Here is an 11,054-nt window from a genome sequence, read left to right as displayed (position 1 = left end):
TAATAATAATCCCAAAAATGATCAAATTAGGATTTTATTATTTTTGGGAATTTTACTATATAGGTCTATTGAATCTTTAGGATTTGCGCTTTTCCTTAAGAATAGTAGAAATTTATTTGTCGGTTCTAAATCAATTATGTAATTTCTTTAATTACATTGGTTGATTTCTTTTGATTTTCTTTCTTTTTAGTTCCTTGTATTAAGTCGGTTAAAACTTTAATTACAATGACTTTATATATCTGGCCTTATTTATGCAAGTTGATTAGGAAAAAAACATGTTTTAAATTGGAAATTCGTATAAATGGGATAATTTAAGGTTGCTAGTTAAATTTTTTGTTTGACGAATTTGTGCAAAAATAATCTTGCTAGTTGAGAAAGAGTGAAAAATTATGCTTTAACAAGTTAGGTTGGACGCATCATAACTTTAACAGAATTCTTATTATACCTATCTTGTTAAATTGCGCCAAAATATTGGAGAATTGACAAAACTCGTCTTGTTCACAAGTGTTATGGCATGCGAGTCATGATAATTTGGTACAATTTTTCATTCTATTTTTTTTGTTAAATTGTTTACAAGTCTTGTTGAATTGACAAAATAAGCATTGTTCACTAGTTACGTAGGCGACTAGGCGTCAATACAATCTTTCACTCTACTACGTGGTTAATTGTTCGTAAGTCAGTGGCGGAGCCACAGCCGACGAAGGGTGGTCAGCTGAACACCCTTCGTTGGAATTTTTTTTCGAGTATATAGGTTAAATATAGATATTTATGGTTATATACATGTTGCACACCCTTGACAAGCTTGAGAAGCATAGTCCAGTGGTCAAGAGTGTGCATTTTCGCATCAACAACCCAGGTTCGAACCTTAGCAGGTGCAGAAGTGTTTTATTTTATTTTATTTTTTTTAAACAGTTCTTTGCCCAAGGGAAAATATGAACACCCTTAACCAAAAGTCTGGCTCCGCCACTGTCGTAAGTATTGTCATATTGATAATACTAATTGTTTGTATTGTTCATAAATTCGATTAGACCGAAAAGACTTAGGCTGCATTTATTTTTTTAATGATTCAGACGTCTGAATTTGAATGCATATCTGAATGATTAAGATGTTGTCTCTAGATCTGAAAACTAAATAAGTAAAATTATTTGTTTTTCAACATCTGAATGTGCAAAAAAAAAATTATTTGTATATATAATAAAATAAAAAATATAATTTAAATAAAAAATTAATTATATATTATAAAAGTATGTAATTTAATACAACAAAATTGTTATTTGATTAAGAAAAAACATTTATATTTGTTAGTGATAGTGGAGATGGTTTATAATGGTGGTTGCGGTGACAATGATTGATGTTAGTGATAAATAAAATAATATTGGTGGTGATAGTTGTGATGGTTGGTATTGTAGTGACTGTGATGGTAGCGATTGATGGTGATGGTGATGGTTGTGATGTGACGTTGCATAATGTTAATAGTTTGAGGTGTTGATTGTGTTGACTGAAACATGAATGCATGATAGTTGATGATGTGTTGGTGCTAGTAAGAGATGTTGTTTGTTGCGATGGTGGAGATGGTTTAGTAGAGATAAATTATAGCGATGGTAGTTGTTGAAGTGGTGGTAGAGGTGGCATTACTAAAGACAATGATGGTAGCGGTCGAAGAATTTGTGGAGGTTGTGATGTATTAGTGGTGGTGCTAGTTGTGATAGATGAGTTGGTCAGTAGTAGGGATTAACCGGCAGTGGTTGATGATGGTGGTGCTGTCGACGGTGGTGGTAGCCGTAAATATAATAGAATAATAGAGGTAATAGGTGTGGTAGCGGATGACAATAGTGGTTGGTAGCGATATTTGTTGTCGATGGTGGTTGTAATAGTAGATGTGGTTGGTGGTGGTGGGTGGTGGTTGACAATGATAGTGGTGACAGAGATGGTTGGAGGTGGTGACTACTGATTATGAATAGAGTGGTGAATATTATCAAACACTAGAATATCTCTTCTGAACTATCAAGACTTGGTTCTAGATCTGAATGATTAAGACCTATTCAGACATATTAAGAGCTAAAATCTTAATAAAAACAAATACATTTAATGGTCTGAAGTCTAAACCATTCAAATTCAGACCTCCATTAAGTGCAAACAAATGAGGCCTTAGATACTATATATCTTTCTAATTGTTCACAAGTTTTGTCGGTTGGATATAACCTTAGTACAATCTTCATTCTACCCTACCTAGGTTGTTAATTGTTCACAAGTCTTATCAAATGACAATTTGTTTATTCACAAGTTACACCAACGAGCCGTCCTTAACTTTAGTGCGTTTTTGTTCTGTTTATCTCGCTATTTAAATTATCTTTGTTTAAGGAATTTGTGCAAAAATAATCTTGCTAGTTGAGAAAAGATAAAAAAAAATTATGCTTTAACAAGATAGGTTGGACGCAACATAACTTTAACGAAATTTTACTATACCTATCTTGTTAAAGTGCTAAAAAAATATTGCAAAATTGACAAAACTTACCTTGTTCACAAGTATTATTGCATACGAGTTGTGATAATTTTAGTACAATTTTTCACTCTACCTATATTGTGAAATTGTTCACAAATAATCTGGTTGGATTAGAAAAAATTGCATTGTTCACAAATTATGCTGGCTTCAATACAAACTGTCGTGATACTACACTATTAAATTGTTTGTCTTTCGATTGACAATACTAATTGCTTGTATTATTTAATTAGTCACAAGTTCGGTCGGACTGAAAATACCTCGATACTATATATCTCGTATTGTTCAATAAGTTCTGCCGGTTGGGTCATAATCTTAAAACTTATTTGGTCAAGTTTATAAAATCAACTAATTTTGAGAAGTATTTTTTTAAAAAATGCTTTTCAAAAAAAAAATTTTAGTGACAAATAGTTTGTGTTTGGTGAATAAATTTTTAATAATACTTTTGAGTAACAGTTAATGTCACAAGTTGCACCAATGAGCCAACCATAGCTTAATATAACTTTCATTCTATCTGTCTTGCTAAACTGTTTACAAGTCTAGTTGGATTGACAAAGATTGCTTGTAGTTCACAAATTCTATCCGCAAACAAGACGCTTCGTACTGTTTTTACTCTACCTATCTTGTTAGATTGTTTATAAGTTTTTTCAGATATTGACGATACTAATTGCTTGTATTATTCAATTGCTCACAAGTTCGGTCAGACTGACAAGACTTGAATACTATATATCTTCATCTATATATCTCGTTAATTGTTCATAAGTATCAATCGGATCACGCTTAACACTATCTTCATTCTACATTGTTGTATTCACAAGTTGCACAAATGAGCTGGCCATAACTTGAGTACAACTTTCATTGTACGTGTCTTGCTAAACTGTTTACAAGTCTTGCTGGATTAACAAAAGTTACTTGTAGTTCACAAATTCTATCTGAAATACAAGATACTTGATACTATTTTTTCTCTGTTTATCTTGTTAAATTATTCACAAGTTTTGATGGATCAAAACACTTGCATGTGTATACATTAGTGTTGCATCATTCACATGTATCTTCTATATATTAAATCGAGCAACACCATTCTTCCAAACAAAGAGCAAGTATATATACAGTTAATTTCTTTATAATGACATCATATATTCAAATATTTTAAATTGCTATAATAAAATAAAATTATAAAAAATATATGATATAACATAATATAAAGGAAAATTTTTATAAAAAACATGACAAGTTAACCATTTCAAAAGATCAGTAGCATAGAGAAGTTTGACTTATGTTTAAGTTTCAATTTTAAACTTAGGACATCTCTTTTCTTTCATAGAAAAGTTTTATTTTCCTACTATCTTAGCAAATATAATTCCTTGATTTGAGAAAATCCTTTTCCATATCTTCCTTGATTCTATAATATTTTCCATAAATAGGGATAATAAATCTTCATAATTTTACCACACAATTTCATATTTCCATGTGAAATTCTTCTTCATTGATTCTATAATATTTTCCATAAATAGGGATAATAAATCTTCATAATTTTACCACACAATTTCATATTTCCATGTGAAATTCTTCTTCATTGAAGAAAACATGTACAAAATAGAGATATTTTCCATAAATAGGGATAGAAAATCTTCATAATTTTACCACACAATATGACGTAATTTTATCACACAATATCATATTTCCATGTGAAATTTTTCTTCATTGAAGAAAACATGTACAAAATAGAGATTTAGGATTAACTACACCAAACATCTTTATTATTTGACTAAGCTTCATGTACACTCTTTATATTTTAAATTTGAACACATACCTTGTACTACAAAATGCTACACTTAACACTCCTATGAGGTTTAACCGTAACTGAATATATTAAAATATAATTATCAAACGATAACCTAAAACTAGAAATGAAACAATTGTATGAAGTTAATTACTGTTACAAATTTTTAAAATGAAGATAAAACTTATATTCAGACTTTCATCAAACGAGATAAGATTAGGAACAAAGATATTCAGAATAATGGGGAGTAATCTCTCTGTCATGAAATGAGAGAAGTGAACTTGAGATAGTTTGGACATGTAAAGAGGATGTGCACAAATATCCTAGTGAGGAGGTGTAAGATATCTATGGTGGGTATAAGGAAAGTTAGAGGTAGGCCGAAGAAGTATTACGGAGAGGTAATTAGAAACGACATGACACACCAGCGACTAACAGAGGACATCACCCTAGATAGGATGATATAGAGGTTGAGGTTTAGGGTAGAAGGTTAGCAGGTAGTCAAGTGTTGTCTAGTTTTTCTTATCAATATATTATTGTTATTAATTTTATTATTATTGTTATTATTATTATTATTAATCTCCTATTATCTTATATTTTTTATTTTTATTATTATTACGTACATGTTGTTTTCCTTGCTTCAATTTATCGTATTATTTGTTGTTCCTGGTATTCTTTTTTTCCATTATTTCTGTCATGGCTTCTTCCCTACTATATTTCCTTTTCATATCTACTTTGAAATGCTTTTGTAGACAATGAAAATTTGTGAAACTCTAAAAAGCGAGCTTAATCTTGTTAGGGTTTCTTGGAGATTATTCTACCTTAAACCCTAGCTTGGAGGCTACTCTACCTAAATCCTAAATTACACCTATTTAAGTGTACCATATTTCCTTGAAAAGAGATCAAGACTCTCGTCTTGATAAATAAATTCTTCAAGAAAAGTAGGAAGATCAAATCCAAGTCTTCCTATGTTCGAAAAATATACTACTAATGACCCTCGAATTACGAAGAAAATCAAGACAGAAGAGTCAAGGGAGGAATAAAATTGTACCTGCATATCTATCAATAAAATATTCTTGTTCTTCAAATTTTGTTTGTGATGGTTTATTTTTCACGAATTAAATTTATTGCAAACAACTTTGTAAGTGCAGAATTTTCATAATATAGGGGTCTAAGTGTTTGATTTCAAAATTCAGGGAGTGTATCCATAATTGAGTCATAATACATATGTTTTTAGTGTAACTAGTAACGTGTACGTGCTTTGCACGTGTATATAACATTAATTAATAATAAATATATATTTAAAAAACCTACTATGTGTATATTATATTATTAAGTACAAAAATTTTTTTAAAATAACATTAAGCTTCATTAAAAACGTACAAAAAATTTAGAATTGAGTCATTGACATAAATAAAATTAATAATTAGAGGGAAATTATCAAATTTTATATCGCGGATTGAACGTCAATTCTTTTAGAAGTAAAATACGAAGTATCTTGAGTGGAGATGACCTTGAATACTTACTCGAGTGGAAAAGGCTCGTCCTTGTGCACGCATGTGGATGGTTTGGTAACTTTGATTATTTTTTTTGGGTAGGGTGGGGGGCTAAATTATTCATCAGCATCGTGCTTGTTTTATTCAATTTTTGAGAGAAAAAATTAATTGAAAAAGGAACATGAGAAATTATCCGAAGGGGTGTATTCATTACCAGAATTTTTACCTAAAAGAGAAGCAAGAAAAATAATTAAAAAGAGAGAATCTATTATCAATTGTTAATAATGTATAATTCATATATATATAATTATACAAGCTATTAACTATAGGAAATAAAAAAAAGGTACAAAAAACAATGATAATGAATGCAAAAAGATGATTTAAATTAAAATTAAAATTAAAAAATAAAAAAAATACTCTATTACCCTCTGAACTATATCCAAAACGGTTGTGACACACCTCAACTTTAAGGGGGTCCTATTCCCCCCTAACCTAATTAAAAGTGTAATTTTGACACCCTTAGTGCCTACGTGGCACACACGTGTGCCTATGTGGACACTTCAGTGTGTTGTGCCACATATGTGACACGTAGGCACTAATGAAGCCAAAATTATACTTTTAATTAGTTCAGGGGTAATAAGACTCATTTAAGTTGAGGTGTGTCTCTGCTGTTTTGGGTATAGTTGGGGAGCTAATAGGGTATTTCTGCTAAAAAAAATATAGCAAAAGTAAAACTGGCGTTATCTTGAAATTCTAGTTTCAAACAACTACAAATTCTAAATTTACATGTCAATCTTGTTGTCAAGAATACTTCCTGTTCTTAATAAATCTTACAATGCCTAAGCTACTACCATATATTGAATTTGCCTAAAAAATGGCAATTTTTTATTTTCCAAAAATAGGATATTTGAGTATTTATTGAAATTATTGCTATTTAAATAATAATTTTGTTACATCTCATAATAGTTTGAAAACTTTTTTTGATTATTTATTAAGGAATTTAAACCCTTCGTAACTTTTTTTTTACCTAAATTTCTATGACTTTTCATTCCTTTTAATTGTTGGACTCCCCCTTTTAATTTTTCTTTGATACTTTTAAATTTTTTAAAATATATATAATATTAGTATTTATCTATAACTATAATTTAAAAAAAAAAAAAAGTAAAAAAACGATTTTGTCTACTGAAAAGTATTTTTATAAAGAGCAAAAAATTCAAATCACTTTTTTAAGGATATTAATTGCATCTTTTCATGTGATGTCATAAATAATTTTGTCAAGTTAGCGTTATAGTATCTGTTGTCGACAATATTGGAATAAGTAATAATAATTGATGGAATTGAAGTACACAAACACTATCGTCTTTCTATCAAATGGCTTGTTGTCCATTTGTATCATCATATTTGAGTAAGAAAATTTACTACAAATGTTACAATTTTATTTAGAGAAAACGACTTGAAATTCATAATTGAATCCCTATAGGAATTATCATGAATATTAGTAAATTTTACGATCCTAAAATCATTCCTTGTCCAACTATAACTCTTAACATATTTCTAAGTTCTTCAATCAACTTTTCATATTTTAAATGCAATATCTCAAGTTTTATCAAGTATAGGTATAACATATTTTTCAGGATTCTCCATTAACTCTCAATTGAAATTTAATTTGAACTTCATTCAACTACAAATCTAAAAGGTCCTATCCTCCTAGTCTAATACTAACTCAAAGGGCAACAATTGTTCATGATGGTTCCAATGATCATGTGAATTTGTTACCGTAAAATTCTATAGACCATGTACGATATACTAAGACAATCAAACGTAAGCATGAAAAGTGAAAATATTAGATCTGTAAACACTTTAACCGGTTTGGATGGTTATTACATAGTTGTTTTGATTGTTACTTCAATTTTATTTTATGTATAGTTAAATTCAATGTTAGATAACATGAAAAATCTCATTATGTGCAACAATCGATTTGGATGTCTTACATTGATACTCTCTTCTTTTTTCTTTTTTTTTTCTTTAGTTATTTATCATACATTATCCTACCTTTTTTTATAATAGTTCTATCCATATCCTAACTTTTTTGTAGGTTTTTTGTTCTAATTGTTAATGTATAATATTATATAATGACAAAAAATGATACAATATATTCAAATATTATATTTTCTAAAATAATATATATAATATGACAGAATACGATGTATTATAAAATAATATGTAATAACCATCCAAAAAAAAGAGAAGAAATTTAAAATTAGCAAAATCAAATCACATAACAAAAAAACAAATTAAAAAGTAAAAGCAAATCACACAACAAAAAAATAAAAAAATAAAAAAGCAAAACCAAATCACATAACAGAAAAGCTAAAAAGTTCGGCAATTAAAAGTTAAGGAATAAAGGTTAGTCGATAAAATTATAACTGTGGATAGGAGGATAAATTAAATGTAAAGACGACATATAACGTAAATTAATTATATCAACCTGTTTGTGAACCAAAAAATTTAAAACTATAAAAAAGAAAATAAAAAGATTAACAACATATTAAATCATAACATTGAAAAAAAATCAATATTATTATGTTGTGATGCATAATACTTCAGGAATAGATTGCAAGATCATCATTTATCCAACAGTGCCAACACTATGCAGCCATCCCTCCCCTCGCACAAAAGTAATTTTACTTTTGTTCCGAAAAAAAGATAGCTTTGAATAGAAGTAAGTAAAGTAAGTAATTTCAGTTGATGTTAATAATACATCGTAATCATATTATAAATTTTTTTCGAAAGTTATGTACTTTTATAGACGTGTCTCTTACCTAAATAGGATCCTAATTCTAACCATATATAATTTTTTACCTTATAATTTGAGAAAATAATCTGGACTCTTTATTTTAAATATCATAAAAAATATATAATTTGAGAAAATAGGTGAAAAAACAATTTTGTTTAAATCATTTTTTTAAGGGTTTTCACACGTTTAATATATTATAGATATAGATAAACCCTAAAACTTATCATAAGTAAATGTTCTTTGACTAAAATTGTATAAGTCAATCTTGAGGTTTGATTATCTTTTTTTTTTCTTTTTTGTTAACAAGCTTAGATTATATTTATATGGTATCATCAAAACTAATACTCTGTATATTCCAAAGTATTTGTCGCTAGGGGTGTTCATAGATTTGGTTAAAAACCAAATCGAACCATAAATCGAATCAAACTAATTAAAAAAATCGACATTTCGTTTGGTTTAGTTAGGTTTGGTTTTAAATTTTAAAAAATCGATGTTATTTGGTTTGGTTATGATTTTACTTAAAAAAAATCGTGAAAATAACCAAATCGAACCGATAATTTTATATATATATATATATATATATATATATATATGTATTAGAATTATTTATATACAATTTATAAATAAAATATAAATATTTTATTAAATTTAATCTAAAACTAAATTTTAATCTATGTCTAGCCCAACCAATACTTTAGCCCAATTGCCCAAAGCCCCGAACCCAAGCCCAACTCTACCTACTATTACTAATAAGTTAATCCTACGGTTCCTACCTCACTTTTTCTACTTCAGCTTTCACAATACGAGTTACCATGGTCCCTGGTTCAAATGGTAGTTTTATGTCTCCTTATTTATTCAATCGTTTCCCTATATGATTAGCTCACCTAACTAGTCTTTAAAGTAAACAGATAACTCAAATTTGTCCAACTCTGTCTCTTCTTGCAGTACACTACAACAGAATACAAAGCTCAGTTTTACAATGTACATGTATGTGTTTGTATGTTGTTGGATAATCTTAGTGCCTACAATACAAAGCTGGTGCTTTTCATCTCAATGTTGGTTTTGTTTAATGTGTTTGTTCTAATTATTAAGAGTTTATAGTGTCATTTGTCCATCGCCGTACAAATGTTTTATCAGAAATTGTTCAATGTGATACTCTTTTCTATGGGTTAAAAAAAGGAGTTTATTCTAGAGATGTTTGGAGTAGGCTAGGCAATAACCTAAAAAGCTAAAAAACCGAACCAAACCGACAAGAACCAAACCGATGGTTATTTTCTTTTTGTGGTTTGGTTTGGTTTTAGAAATTCAAAAACCAACTAAATTGATTTTGGTTATGGTTTTAACCACTAACCGACCCATGAACACCCCTATTTGTCACGTTTTGATTTATAAGAGTTAGTTTGACTAATAAGTAATAACTAGACGTAAACATATTACATTAATATCAATAAATTACAACACATCTCATATTAATTAGTATAATGAAAAAAATATATCTTTAAGTATTGATAAAATTTATGTAATTAGACTCTTTAGAAGCAAAAAACAAGAATAAATATTTTGGAATAAATAGAGTACGTAAAACTTTGTTTTAAAAAAAAAAAATTAAATTTTCTCTTGTTAGCAAGGATGTTGTATATCTTGAGGGAAAAAAATTTAAGAGGGGGATTGACCTTACCTCAGCATACAACGCAAAGACAAGAAAGTATCCTTCACAAAAGGAGGAATAAGAGAGAATTATCCACACAGTACTAAACCCCTCACAACAAAAAGAGAATAATTAGCTAACAAAAAAAATTGCCTTGTCTATTTGAGTCTAATGAATGACATTTGGCATTTCTCCAACTGACAAGGCCCTTTGGCACCATTATGCATCTGCTGAAAGCAGAAAAAAACATGGCTATTTTTGCTGTTATTTCCCATGTTAGTCAAGTAATTCTCAACTTTATTGGCCTCTCTTACGCAGTGTGCTGTAACATTGATTTGTACTTCTTTCATTTATTTTTATTTGTTATTTTTTGCTTTCTATTTTTTTTTTTTAAATGCAACTATGCCTTATGATGGCGTGATCCTTTATTATCATTATCAAAAAATGTGTACAATTAGACAGTGAATCCATAGCCCCTATACAGAATAAGAAATAACATTAAAAAATAAGTGTTTCATTAGTGTCTCCCACCCTTGTGGTGTAGCTCACTGGTCGGGGGTTGAAAACCCACCACAGCTATCTGGGATCGATTCTCAGGTAGGGCCTTTGAGTCGAGCCTGTCGCACCGGGCTTGTCTAGTGCAGTTAAAAACCCCTGATGTTACTTGCAGACTGTGCACAGGGGGTTTACCCAGTGCGTACATTCGAAGAGTGTAGCGGCTGCGGGTTTTCCTGAAATTTCCAAAAAAAAAAAGGTGTCTCTCCAGAAAACATGTACAAAAAGACGGAAGTGATCCTATCACTTTTTGCTTTATGAAAGTCAGTTTAACTAAA

This window comes from Capsicum annuum, chromosome 11 (assembly GCF_002878395.1).
Source record: "Capsicum annuum cultivar UCD-10X-F1 chromosome 11, UCD10Xv1.1, whole genome shotgun sequence".
In the NCBI taxonomy this organism is placed as follows: Eukaryota; Viridiplantae; Streptophyta; class Magnoliopsida; order Solanales; family Solanaceae; genus Capsicum; species Capsicum annuum.
This window is presented reverse-complemented; position numbering follows the sequence as displayed.